This window comes from Canis lupus, chromosome 18, assembly GCF_011100685.1.
Source record: "Canis lupus familiaris isolate Mischka breed German Shepherd chromosome 18, alternate assembly UU_Cfam_GSD_1.0, whole genome shotgun sequence".
NCBI classification, from domain to species: domain Eukaryota; kingdom Metazoa; phylum Chordata; class Mammalia; order Carnivora; family Canidae; genus Canis; species Canis lupus.
In genome coordinates, this window is record NC_049239.1 from 269,426 (window position 1) to 283,335 (window position 13,910).

At 58.9% G+C, this 13,910-nt stretch overlaps 1 long non-coding RNA gene across 1 annotated transcript; it reads right to left on the reverse strand.

Moving 5' to 3' along the window:
• Window positions 1–12,500: 12,500 nt before the first annotated feature.
• Window positions 12,501–13,634, reverse strand: LOC119864150. Its single transcript, XR_005372996.1, has 3 exons — window positions 13,387–13,634; window positions 12,968–13,098; window positions 12,501–12,853 (listed from the first exon to the last, which is right to left on the reverse strand). It is a non-coding gene; the product is annotated as an uncharacterized LOC119864150 (long non-coding RNA).
• Between the last annotated feature and the right edge of the window lie 276 nt (window positions 13,635–13,910).

Genomic DNA, 13,910 nt, shown 5'->3' on the forward strand with positions numbered 1-13,910 from the left:
CCTCGGTCTCCCCACCACCCTGCTCCACCCAGGACCATGGGGTGCGCCAGCCCCTGCCCGGGCCAGGGTGGGAGTCGGGGAGCGCGGGAGGTCTGTGTAGACGCTGGCTCTCTGGGACAGCAGCAGACTGCGCGTCCAGGGCCCAAGGGCTTCCCAGGCTCCCCAGACTCGGAACTGTCGGGACTCACCTAAAGCCTCTGGGTGAGAACGACCCCGCGTGAAAAGGTGCAGCCACGATGGAAACTGTATCATGAGGCCTCACAAGGGACACATGCAGGAGGCCCCGGGGGCCCAGCGGCTTGAGCGCCCGACTCTTGGTCTCAGCTCAGGTCATAATCTCAGGGCTGTGCTCACAGGGCATCTGCCTCTCCCCCCTCTGCCTCTCCCCCTGCTCTCACTCCGGCAAATAAATCAATACATCTAGAAAGAAACAAAAGAAAGAAGGAAGGAAGGAGGGAAGGAAGGAAGGAAAGAAGGAAGGAAAGAAGGGAGGAAGGAAGGAAGAAGGCAGGCAGGCAAGGCCTGCTCAGCAAGCCCCTCTCTGGGTATTAGCACCTGAGTCACAGGCAGGGACCTGGGCGCACCTGTCCCCCGGCCTCCAGCTGGGTGCTGCACCCCTGCATGCCCCTCAACAAATGGAGGATAGGCCGAGTGTGGTGCGTGTGCAGCGGGTGTTATTCACCCTGGAAAGGGAGGCCGTGTGACACCTGCTCCAACGGGCATGAACCCAGAGGACCCGGTGCCTGGGGAAACGAGCCAGGCACAAGGTCATGCATGCACCTCCGAGGGGCCCTGGGGCGTCACATCCTCAGAGGCGGAGAGCAGGTGCTGGGCGCCAGGGCTGGGGCTCGTTGACCAGCGAGGACCTGCGGAAAGGGTCCCGGGACGGCTGCCGGGGGGGCTTACATGGCTGCGGGAAGGTGCTTTGTTTTTTTAAGATTTTATTTATTTATTCCTGAGAGACACGGAGAGAGGCGGAGCCACAGGCGGAGGTTGGCCGGGCCCCGCACGTTCAGGCCTGCTCCGTAGCCTGCGCCGTCTGCGGGGACTGCCCCTCGGGCTCAGGGTCCCCCGTGGCCCCGGCCCCCGACCAGTCGGCCGGCTGGCCCTGCGGGTGTCCGGGGGCCGTGGTTGGCAGCTGGCGGCCTGACCGCACACGCGCCAGATTGCCCACCTGCCGGCCCGGGCCCCCTTCCCGGTGACCACCGCCCCTGGTGGCTGAGGAACGGCCGCGATGCTGGGGTTATGCAGACGGAGATGGGGCGGGGGAAAACGCTCAGCACGCAAGGCACAGAGCTCAGGCTGCATTTCAAATCCCCTGAACATGAAATCAGTTGACATCCAGCCGCTCCCCTCCACGTGCTAGGGCCACCCCCCAACTGCGTCTCGAGGCTGCAAGCGTGTTCACGAGATCGAGTCTCTGCTTCCTTGTCTCCGAAGCCACCATATGGGACAGACCCTCCCTCGCAAAGCGTTGTGGGTTCTTGTGAGTTCAGCGTCGGGTGTCGACCTGGCGAGACCGCGGTGCCCGCATCAGCCCAGTGGTCACCGCGCAGGTGGTTTGCACGTGTGGTCGACGAAGAATCGCTTGACGCTAAGTGAAGGGGAGTCCCCTGGACGATGTGGTGGGCCTCGTCTAATCAGGGGGCGGCTCTAAGTTTTCACAGAGAAGTCATTCTGCTTCACGGCTGCAGCCTAGAAATCCTGCCTGGGCTTCCAGCTGGGAGGCCGCCCTACGGATTACTGGCACACACGTCCCCCGTGTCTGAGAGCCCGTATTTGCTGTTGGGTCTGTGTCTCTGAGGGCCGTGACACGTATGCAGTGGCCTGGAAGGTGCACGGGACCGTGTGGGCTTGGCCGTGCCTGGGGACTGCCCCGGCTCCGTGAGGCCTGAGGGTGAGGGGCCCCCGGCGACCACTTCCCCCCGCAGAGGACGCAGAGAATCCGCAGCCCCTCGGGAGACGGTGGGGTTCCAGGTTCGCGGGGAGGCTCTCCTAGTGTCCCCCAGGCGGTGGGCTGAGTGCAGAGCAGCTCAGCAATGACACGTGGCCCCTCTCCCTGCCCTGCTGCCCTGGGGCGCTCACTCAGGCAGGGTGCACACGTCCTGCAGCCGTGCTGGAGGCTGCGTCTGGCAGCTCCTGCTCTCAAGGCAGGGCCCAGGTGTCCCCACATGTCTCCACACATCCCCGGGCCTCGTCCCCACACGTCCCCACACGTCCCCACATATCCCCAGGCGTCCCCAGGCCTCATCCCTAGGCCTCGTCCCCACACGTCCCCACATATCCCCAGGCGTCCCCAGGCCCTGTCCCCAGGCCTCATCCCTAGGCCTCGTCCTCACACATCCCCATACGTCCCCAGGCCCTGTCCCCACACGTCCCCACATATCCCCAGGCGTCCCCAGGCCCTGTCCCCAGGCCTCATCCCTAGGCTTCGTCCTCACACATCCCCATATGTCCCCAGGCCCTGTCCCCACACGTCCCCACATATCCCCAGGCGTCCCCAGGCCCCGTCCCCAGGCCCCGTCCCCAGGCCCCGTCCCCAGGCCTCATCCCTAGGCCTCATCCCCACACATCCCCACACATCCCCACAGGTCCCCAGGCCCCATTCCCAGGCCCCATCCCCACATGTCCCCAGGCCCTGTCCCCACACATCCCCCGCTCCTTGGACCACATGCCTCATGGCCGTGGGTTCTCAGCACCGTGTCCGCGGCCACCCACCTCTGCCGTCAGTGGGCATGGCCTCCGCCCGCCCCAGAGGGACCCAGACCCCAGCCCTCAGGGGCCTTTCGGGGGGAGCTCACTGAGGGCTCTGAGGGGAAGCGCGCGGGTGCTCTGCTCTTCCCTACTGGGACTCCCGCACAGTGTTTTTCTGTTTTTCACAGATTTTATGCACGTGTGTGTTTGAGAAAGAGAGAAAGCACGAGTGGGGGGTGGGCGCGGAGGGAGAGGGCGAGGCTGACTCCGGCTGAGCAGACGTCTCAAGGATTCTTGGTCGCGGCCCCAGACCTCGCCCCACCAAGCCTCACCTGGAGTCCAAGACCTCATCCCTAGGAGCGGGCTGCTGGGTCACAAGGCATTGCTGTTTCGCTCTCTGGAAAACCACTTGGGCATAATTTTATCTCCATGCAGGAAGCCCAGGGACAATTGTAATTAGGTTGAACCTCTTTGCGGCTCCCCTTCTCACATCTGGTCCCTTCTGGAGATGGAGAGGCCATTCCAAATTTTTTTAAGATATTTAATTTTTTATTTTAAGTAGGCTCTGTACCCATCGTAGGACTTGAACTCACGACCCCAGGACCAAGAGTCACAGGCTCTGCTGGCTGAGCCAGCCAGGCGCCCTCGATATGATCCGCCCCCGCCCATGACGGAGGGTGGCCGGGCTCCCTGTGTTTGCAGGATGTCCCCGCCCGGGGGTCCGGCAGGTGCTCCAAGTGGGTGGCAGTGAGTCTGCAGAAGGGTCCCCAGGCAAGGTGCCCAACTACTCCCGGTGCTACATCCAGAGATGCCGCAGGTGCATCTGTGTCACCCCCAGACACCTGGATGGGCCTTGTGAAGGTGGCACTAGGGGCCACCCCAGAATGTGTCCCTGTGGCCTGAGGATTAAGAAACAGCAGACACAGGGTTAACTGACAGCAGAGTAGGGCTCGCCCGTCTGTGAGGCGATCTCCGCTGGTGGGAGCCTCTTCCTCCCGGCAGGTGGGGAGCCGGTGGGGCCTCGGGGGGCTTACGGGAGCTCAGAGGGGCCAGCTGCCAGTCTGAGCTTGCATTGGGCGACCCTGGGTCCTGCGGACGAGGAGAGGACGGGGCCCTAGGACCCTTGGGCACTGCTCTGGACCCTCCCCAGGAGACAGTGGGGCGCCGGGGCCAGCCAAAGCCCCCCAACTCTGATGGGAAGGAGCGAGTACTGGCGCTCACCGAAGCTGGGTGACCTGCACGACCGGTGACCTCGTGTGCGGCCCCCACACAGGGCGCCAACCTAGGTTCAGGAGGGACGCAGTCACCTCCCCTGTGAAGTGCTGGACCACATCTCCCGCGGCGCCTGCAGACGCTCCCACCCTCCTGCCTGTGATGTAATGTCCCCTCCCAAGTAGCCTGAAAACCAACTCCCGACAGCAGCGTTCACCGGTTCCCACGGGTGTAAACCCTCCTGCACGCTGGGTCACGAGCTCTCCAAGTCGTGGGTCACTGGACTCACGGTGGGTTGGGGTGGGGTTTGCATCACACAGTCAGTGAATAGAAGTATCCACTTACATTTCACCTAAAATAGAAGCAGTAAAAAGTAGTAGGATCGTTGCAAAGTGGTGAGTTTTGAGGATTTATCACTTCAGCTTTTCACATAATTTGTGTGATCGTGAGTCAATTCAGTTTTGCAGAACGGGGTTACCGACTGGCTGCTAAAATTCTCCACAGTCGACCCCAAGGCACCCGCCTTCCCTGGTGCTCCCCGGCCCGTGGAGCTCCGCCTCGACCCCAACCCTAAGGATCAGAGGCTCTGATCCCACGGGGCCAAGGACAAGGCCCTGACTTGACAGCAGTGCCCATCTTTAGGCGCCGGCTGCTGGTCGGGTCCCGGGATAGGCCTACTTCGATTCTGGGGCTCTCTTAGCCCCCTCAGGGGTGCTGTCTCATCACCAGGCTGGGCCTGGGGGGGCCCAGGTGCGGCAGCCTCCCCAGGGTTCACCCGTTCACCGTGGCTGCAGTCTTGCCAGCCCGCGGTCCAGAGTTTGCAATCGTCTTCCCTGGTTCGACAAGACTGCAGTCAGGCGCCGCCTGGAGCTCAGGGCTGGGGAGCAGAGCCTCCAAACTCTGATCTCGGGGGGTTCCCCTAAACAAGAGGAACTGACCTCTGGCAGTTCCCGAGGCGGGAGGCCCACGATCAGGCGCCTGCTGGTTCGATGCCAGGTGGGGACCCTCCTCCGCCTTCCCGCTGTGTCCTGGCTTGGGGGGCATAGGCTCTGGTCTCTTCACCTTGCAAGGTCACCAGTCCCATCATAGGGCCCCACCCTCGGGACCTCATCTACCCCGACCACCCCTGAGAGGCCTCCTAAACCATCACATGGGGGCTGGTCTCAACCTATGGGTTTGGGAGGGATGCGGACCGGGGTGGGGGGTGTGAATAACACAAACCAGTCCTACCAGGGTTTTGGAGGCTGGAGGGGCAAGAGAGGGCTGGATGAAGACCAGATCTGCTGTGGGTTTTCTTTTTCTTTTTTTTTTTTAATGAATCATTTTTAAAATATTTTATTTATTTATTATGAAAGAGAGAGGGCCCAAGCAGAGAAGGGGCAGAGGGAGAAGCAGGCGCCCCGCTGAGCAGGGAGCCCGACGTGGGCCTCGATCCCAGGACCCCCGGATCACGACCTGAGCCCAAGGCAGACACTTAACTGAGCCATGCAGGCACCTGGGAGTTTTTTCTTTCATTGTTGAGTTTTCACAACTCTTTATATATTCTAAGTGTGAGCGCATCGTCAGGTATGTGGTTTGCAGGGTTTCTCCTCCCAGGCTGTGACTTGTCCGTTGGTTCCCTCGAGGGTGCTCTTTGCAGAACAAAAGGTCTTCATTTTGATAAAACCTAATTATGCATTTACACAATTTTCCTTTTGCAGGCTGTCCTTTTTGCATCACATCTTTGTATTCTTCAGTTTTTTTTTTTTTTTTTTTTCACCAATATCTTTCTCCTGTCCTTCTGTCATCAGTGACAGGAAGGTTGGGAACTGTCACGTGCCACAGGACCCTAAGATTGAGTTCGTATTTTCACTCTCTGTTCGTCTGTTGTCCAGACCTAATCACTTCTATTGATCCATGTTCAGGTTCGCTGACGTTTTCCACCCTTTCAAGTTTGCTACGGAGCCTCTCTGGGGAATTACTTATTTCTGTCATTTTATCTTATTTTATTAAGATTTTAAGTCTACAGCCAACATGGGGCTTGAACCCACAACCCTGAGGTCGAGTCACACGCTCTACCAGCTGAGCCAGGCAGCTGTTCCTAAATCTGTCGTTTTATATTTAAGTTCTAAAATTTCCCATCTGGTTCTTTTTTATAGCTACCAATTCTTTGCTGAGAACACCTAACTTTCCAATTGTTTCAATACTCCTTGTGCTTACTCAATGGAGCAGGGTTGTTTCAATTTATTTAAAGTAGTTAGCTACTCTACTAATTCCAACCTCTGGGACATCTCGGGGGCTGCCGTCAACTGGTCGCCTTTCTCTTGAGAATTTTTTTTTCTTTTTTTCTTTTCTTTTTTTTTTTTTTTAGGTTTTCTAGTCCTTGTCTATGTTGGGTTTTATCCTGGACATTTGGACTATTCTAAGACTGGGTCCTATTAAAATCTGGGGAAAGTTGATTTGCTTGCTATGCTTTTTTGTTAATTTTTTTTTTTTTTTTTTACAGATTTTACTTATTTACTTGAGAGACTGAGAGACGGGGAGGTAGAGGGAGAGAGAGAAAGAGACTCAAGCAGATTCCCCACTGAGCAGGAAGCCCAACAGGGGGCCTGACCCTGAGATCCCGACCTGAGCCACCTAGGTGCCCCTGTTTTATTTTGTTTTATTATTTTTTTAAGATCTTATTTATTTATTCATGAGACACACAGAGAGGCAGAGACCCAGGTAGAGGGCGAAGTAGGCTCCCTGTGGGAGCCGGATGCAGGACTCGATCCCAGGACCTCAGGATCACACCCTGGGCCCAAGGCAGATGTCCAACCGCTGAGCCCCCCGGCGCCCCTCATTCTGTTTTACCAGGCAGTCAACTCAGGCTCGCTCTGCAAGTCCTGACCGCATCTCCGATGTTCTGTGCACCTAATGTTAATTCAAATTTTGAAGGCTTTGCAGCACTATTCTCGCCTGCTCCACACATGTACCACCCGGGGACCGGTCGGGGTCCTGGGTAGTGTCTACTTTGAAGGTTAGTTGTTTTTTAAAAAATGTCATTTAACTTCAATTTCCCGACATACAGTATAACACCCAGTCAGTCCGTTCTTGTAGCCTTCGCTACGTGGATTGTGTCCATTCCGGGCACGCATGGCTCAGGGGCCCAGGCTTCTCTGGCCGCGTTGCCCACAGAGCGCTTCCTGGCTCCCCGTTGCCCGGTGTCCCAGCTGTAGTGTCCCTGAGCTGCCGCTGCCACCTGCCAGGACCCAGGGATCTCCTGGCAGTGTCCTCTGGCTGGAGGCCCCCTTCCTGGAGTTTCACCCGCATGTCTGTTCCCACTTCCAGGATTTGGGCAGCATGGGAGGAGTCACCCCGGCTCCCAACAGAAAGGAGCCTCCTGCCATATGGGTCCTGGCTGGACGTCGAAGACTCCACCCGAAAGTCTGCTCTGGGTACTTCTCAGGGTTCTCCAAGAGCTGGTGTCTACCTTCTGTGCAGGCGCTTGGGTTGCAATAGTGGAAGAGAAGGTGGAATGTGCTCAACCAGGGCATGGCGGCCTAGCTTCTCTCTCTCCTTGAGGCTTATTGATCTGAGAGAGAGAGAGAGAGAGAGAGCGCACACGTGGAGCGACAGAGGGAGAATCTCAAGCAGCCTCGGCTGAGCAGGACCCTCGATCTCATGACCCTGGGATCATGACCTGAGCTGGAACCAAGAGTCAGATGCTTAAGTGGCTGCACCACCCAGCCCTCCCCGCCCCCACCCCCCATCCTGGCTTATAAGTAAAAGGGTCATAGACCAGATTTAAGGTAGAATAATTTGGAGGAATATTACTGCTTTTTGATTGGTTTTGTTTTCTAGGAGCTTCGATCAAGTTGTCTGAGGCAAGTGGATGGGATTGCTGGGGGAGAACAAGGGGAAGCTCCTCTGAGCCGGACCCTCGCTGCCCTGTCCCCGCCACAAGCAGCAACTGGGGTCCGAGTGTGCGGGACCGTGGAGCCTGGGAGGAAGCGGCCCTCCCGAGAACCAGCGCCCTCATGGCAGCAGAGTGGCGGAGAGGGAAGGGGGGTGGCAGGGGGTGGCAGCAGGGCACAGAGCCTGCCCCGGCCCCGGGCTGCCAGGAGCCTGCAAGTGGGGGGGGGGTGGGGGGGGTGGCGCCAGAACCGGGGGCACGGCCACCAGGGGGCAGCGGAGGGCGCATGGCGGGGACCAGGGGCCGCACAGGGAAGGCAGGAGGGCACCGCACAGTGACAGGTGCAGTGGCGCCAAGGCCCGGCCTCCCCCGAGATCGCAGGGTGGGAGCAGCAGGGTCCACAGCGGAGGGACTGGAAGGGACCTGGGGGTCCCTGTGGGGGAAAGCAGGGGCGGGGGAAGCGGGGAGGGTCCTGGTCGGGGGATGCAGGGGGCGGGGGGGGGGGGGAGAGGGGAGGGTCCTCGTCAAGGCGGGGGCCATGGTTGGGGGCCGGAGCTGGGGACAGTGCGGAGCCTCCTGCAGGCAGGTCAGGCCACCCCCACCCCCACCACCCCCACCCTGTGTCCGTGTGAACAGGGATTGGCTTTCAGGGCTGCAGGTGCAGGAGCCAGGTGGGCTCCCCGCTGCGTCCTCCGGGGGCCAGGGGTGCAGGTTTGCGCTGGGTTCAAGGTTAGTCGGGGTCGCAGGACTTGCTCAGGGGCAGCAGATGCCTTTAGGAGGCGAGCGTGCGCCTTCCCATCAGTTTTTTCTCTTGGAGCTGAGACACGTTGGAATTAAGGGTTTCGGTCAGAGCAAGAAGAGAAATTAATTCAGATGTAGGAGAAATAATTGAAATCAGCAAGATAGGATTTTAGGACAAGAGAAAGGTAAATTTTTAAAGTTACCCACAAAGTCACTTCTTTTTCAAGGCTTAGAAATCAGAATCATATAAGAAACAATCGGGCCACGAAAGTTCTATAAAGGATGACACTTTTTTTTTTAATTTACTTTTTTTTTTTTAAGGATGAAACTTCTAATTGCCCATTGTCTGTCATTTTAATGAAGCTTTTTAATGGAGACAAAGAGGCAATTTTACCTGAAAGTCTGGAATAATTCTACCTTTCCCCTGCATCACCATAACCTTTCAAAGGGACCAGCGGGCGTGCACGGTGATCTTCCACATTTCAAGTTCTGGGCTCGCTCCCCTGGGGCTGTGGGTGGCTCCTAGAGCGGTCCGGCCTCGCAGGAAAGGGTTGGGGTGCGTTGCAGCCGCGCTGGATGGAGCCAAGCTGGGCAGGAGGTGGGGGGTTCAGCCCCGAGGGCCTCTGCTCCCTGCCCCTGCGTTCAGGGCTCCTTCCCTGCTCCCGCCTGCCTGGCGCCCTGGCCGCCTTGCCAAGAAACAAACCTCAATTTGCAGGATGAGGTGAGGGTGGCAAAGCGCAGGTGCTGGGGCTAACCAGCACCCTGGTGCAGTGATTCATGCCCGTGGCCCGCTGTTGGCTGCACAGACCATTCGTGACCCCGTGTCCACGCAGAGCGCCCGGTGTCCTCAGCCTGGGGGGTAACCGGGCAGCTGCGTGATCAGCATCCTGATCTACAGAGACCCTTCTGGCGACTCCGTGACTCCTCTGTGTCTTCCAGAGTTAACGGCCCTCCCTACGGGCCAAGGTGCAAGCGTGGACTGCGGAGTCCCTAGCCAGCCTCCTCTCCGGCGCGCAGGGCACCGCAGACCCGGCCTCCTTGTGAGCCTCCTGGGGTAGCAAGGGCCCCAGGCTGGGCCTCAGCAGCGCACCGCTGTCTGCTCCGGTGACGGGGCCAGGCTCCGAGGTCAAGGTGTGGGCAGGCTGCGTTCCTCCAGGCTCGCAGACGGTGTCCACGCGGACCTCCCTCCGGCGCGCCTGGGAAGAGAGTCACCTCTGGAGTCCCTGCCTCTCCTGGGGCACAGTCCTGTGGATCAGGGCCCCCGAGAACCACACTTAACCTTTATTACCTCCCTGGGGCCTCGCTCCCAAATCACCCCGGGGTTAGGGCTTCGGCATGGGAATTTGGGGGCACAGTTGGATCCGTGACTCCCTCCTTCTCTTTCTCCTTATGATGTTGCTTCTTTCTTTTTTTCTATCTTTCTTCTTTCTTTCTTTCTTTCTTTCTTTCTTTCTTTCTTTCTTTCTTTCTCTCTCTCTCTCTCTCTCTCTCTCTCTCTCTCTCTCTCTTTCTTTCTTTCTTTCTTTCTTTCTTTCTTTTGGGAGAGAGCACGAGCAGGGGGAGGGACAGAGGGAGAAGCAGACTCCCTGCTCAGCGGGGGTTCGATCCTACACCCTGTGATCCTGACCTGAGCCAAAGGCAGCTGCTCTGCAGGCTGAGGCACAGAAGGGCAGGGGGCAGAGGCCTTGAGAGGGCTGAACACCCCACCTCCTGCCCAGCTTGGCTCCATCCTGCTTGGCCGCAATGCACCCCAACCCTTTCCTTGCCAGGCCTGGACCGTGCTCTAGGAGCCAACCACAGCCCCAAAGGAGGGAGCCCAGCCCACCCCCTCCACACCCCGTAATGGGAGCCTCAGAAGAGTTCCCGCTTCCTGATTACTGCTGGGGCCGCTGCAAGAGGGGCTGAGGAGCTGCCCTCCTGGCTTTGCCCTCCTATTGGCACTGCGGCCTTTGAACCCCACACTCCCTCTGCACGCCGGCCACTGAAGGGAGGGGGGCTTGGGGGGGCCTCTGGGCAGCAGGCTGGGTCGGGGTGCTGGCGGGCAGCGGGCTGCCTCGTCACCCTAGGTACAGGCGTCACCCTAGGTGGAGGGTCACCCTAGGTAGAGGCGCCCTCGGGTGCCCACAACATATGTGATGCAAAGGGGCTCGTGCTCCTCCCTGGGGGGAGATTCTAGTCTTAGGATGAGGTGGAGGTGGCTGTGGGCCATTCCAGAGGTGCCTCCGTGGTCTCTCTGCACAGACGTGAGTCAGGTTTAGCTCAAAGGCTCTGGTCGCTCTGGGGGGCCTGGGGGGTGTTTGGGGGCTTCATCAGGACAGTCGTCATCTCCGGGGCGGGGGGAGGGGGGGTGGGCAGTAGTCTCTGGTTTCATTTGCCTGAGTTAAGAGGAAACCGGAAAGAAGAGCTTAGAGGAAAATGTAAGGCAAAAGTTAGTGCGTTCAAGCAGGTGGGCAGTCAAGGCCAGGTCTTGGGGTCTAGCAGGTGACAGGTCACGGCTCCTCCCTCACCAGCTCCGTCTACGTCTCTGTAGGGATGTCACCATTCCTTCCTCTGTGCACTGGTGGCAGCAGGAGGCCGCCGTGTCCCCGGCTGCTGTGGGAGCGCCGTGGGCTGGGGCAGATGGTAGAGCCCAGGGTCCTCCAAGGGACCTGTGGCCCCAGCAGGGGAGAGGGAGGCAGGCAGGGGGAGGAGGGAGGAGCCTCCGGAGAGAACTCTGCACACTTTGACCAAATGCCCACCTCCGGGCTTGGCACAGGGACGTTTGCATCCCGATCCCGCTCCTCGCTTGGGGGCTTCATCACGAGTGGGGCTCCCACTGTTTCCTAGGGCCCCCGCAGCAGAGTGGGGAGGGGCACCTGCGTTGGGGGACCTGGACTGGAAAAGAGAAATGCCTTTCTTCCCGCTCTGAGGCCTGTGGGGCACCGGTCCTGGCCACCGCTGCGCCCTGTGGCGGGGACAGTGACTGCTCCTGCGCGGCGGGCCCAGGCCCTGGACGCTCTGGGTCGCTGCGCTGCGGCCTTCCCTGCACCCCTCCCACCCCCCAGCCCCCTATCCTACTGTTACCACCAGCACCTGGCGGCTTCTCAAGGCTCTTTGGGGTCCGAGGGAAGGGATGGGAAGGACAGGCCGGGGAGAGGCAGAGCAGTGCTGGTTCACAGCCTCAGGGCTTCCACGGCGGCACCTGCCACCTGCCGAGAAGACAGGCGGCCACTGTGGACGGTGGGTGCAGCTGTCAGCGCCCCGGGAACCAAGGCGACAGAACACTAACTTCTTTACAACCTGCAACCCAGTGAGAGTCCTCGGGGCCTCCCCTGGGATCCCTGGAGGGGCTCCCTCCCTCGGGGCCATGTCCTTGGGGAGGCAGATAGGACACACACTCCCAGAGCAAGGAGGGGGTGAGGGGCTGCCGGTCAGCCTCTGGATAACGACCTCCGCCAGCAGGCGGGCGCTGGGACCCTAACCCCTGTCCACGTGTGTGTCCCTGTCCTTGTGTGCGGAGTGTGGGGACCGGGGGCGCCTTCCACGCTGCAGGGGCTCCAGGCAGGACGCCATGGAGTGGACGTGCCCGCCTCTGACGGCAGGAGGGACGAGCGCCAGCCACTGGGGAGGAGACCTCGGCCTTGGCTCCTCTAAGTGGGGCTCCAGGAGCCACTGCCCAATGTCCTGGGGGTCGTGGCGGGACGCCAGGTGGAAGGGGCGGGAGCATGGTCGGGCCTGTCAGGCTCCAAATGCAGACCTGTGCAGGGCACCATAGGTTAGGGGGAGCCTGGCAAGACACTGGTGGCAAAATTCACTTAAAAAGTCATTTACTGAGATGCCTGGGGGGTCAGGGGTGGAGCATCTGCCTTCGGCTCAGGGCGTGACCTGGGGTCAAGGGATCGAGTCTCGCGTCGGGCTCCCTGCATGGAGCCTACTTCTCCCTCCACCTGTGTCTCTGCCTCTCTCTCTCTCTCTGGGTCTCTTATGAATAAATAAAATCTTTAAAAGACCATCCTTTATTGAGGTGAAATTCACGTAACAAAGAATCAACCATCTGAAAGTGAAGGATCAGTGCATTCCCCGCTTCTCCCTCGTTGCCTGCACTCGAAGGCACCTCTGCAGGCGCCCGGCTGGCCGGTGACTCTTGATCTCAGGGTCATGAGTTCCAGGCCCACGCTGGGCGGAGAGATTGCATGGAGATAAAGTCTTCGTCGGGAAGCCCACACCTACTTAAAGGACCCCCTGAACCCTCCCTCCCCAGGCTGTGGCACCTGCCGGGCTGCTTTCTACGCACAGGTGTGTCTATCCCGGACACGTCCATCTGTCCGGAGCATCCGGTGTGCACTGTTTCACCTGTTGGTCATTGTGAATAGTGCTGTCATGAGCGTGGATGCACACCTACTTGTTTGAATGTCTGTTTTGAATTATTTGGAGTATACACCTTGGATTGGAAATGCTAAAATATACCTTTTGAGGGTTGCCTGCATGGTTCAGTCGGTTGAGTGTCTGACTCTGGGTTTCAGCTTAGGTCATGAGCTCAGAGTCGTGAGATGGAGCTTGCGAGTCTCTCTCCTTCTGCACCTCTATGCGCAGCTGTCCTATAAAATAAAAAAAATAAGATAACATAAGATAAGAGCTCCTTGAATGTTGGCAAACTGCTCTGGGTAGCAGCCCCCGCCCCCCAAGCCCCTGTGCTGTCAACTCTTTCGTGGCACTCTCCCACGAAAGCAGAGCGTGGAATCACACGCATGTATGCAAAAATACTGGCTGCTATGAACATTAAATAGAAAAAAACAAAACAAAAAACCCAACCCCATAGCTGGGGGCTTTGCTTTGTGCTAGAGCTAAGAAAAGTAATAATAAGGACAGTGCCCGTAATGCATTACCTGCGGAGGGAGCCTGCGATGCCTCTGGAACATGATGGGGTTGGGGGTGGTGAAGCCAGGGGACCCCGTGGCGCTGGGGTCTGTGCGCTGGGCCCCACCTTGCCCGGGACGGCCTTCCCTCTAGTGCTGCCCGACATGTAAGAAATTTTTAAATAATGTTCTTTAAAAAAAAAAAAAAAAAAAAGGCATATGGGATAGTTGAGTCAATCCTTTGCTGAAGCCTATGTCCCTGTTTCCTGTTGCAAAAGCCCCCGATGGAGCCTTCGTAGCTTGTGGAAATTGCTTTATGACTTGGAAGACCACAGGCCCTGGTTGCCTGACATTCCTCTGACCACAGCAGGGGCCACAGGAACCCGGAGCCCCGGCCTCTGGGACGGTGGAGCAATGGGCACGCAGCCGCCTGCAGCTGGTAGTGTGTGCAAGAATCCCGGGGGGGCCCACAGGCCTGCTGAGCCTGGTGCTCGGGCACGGCTGCCCCAGGGTGCTCTGCCAGGGGCCTTTGTCCTGGGCGAGTGCCCCGCGTT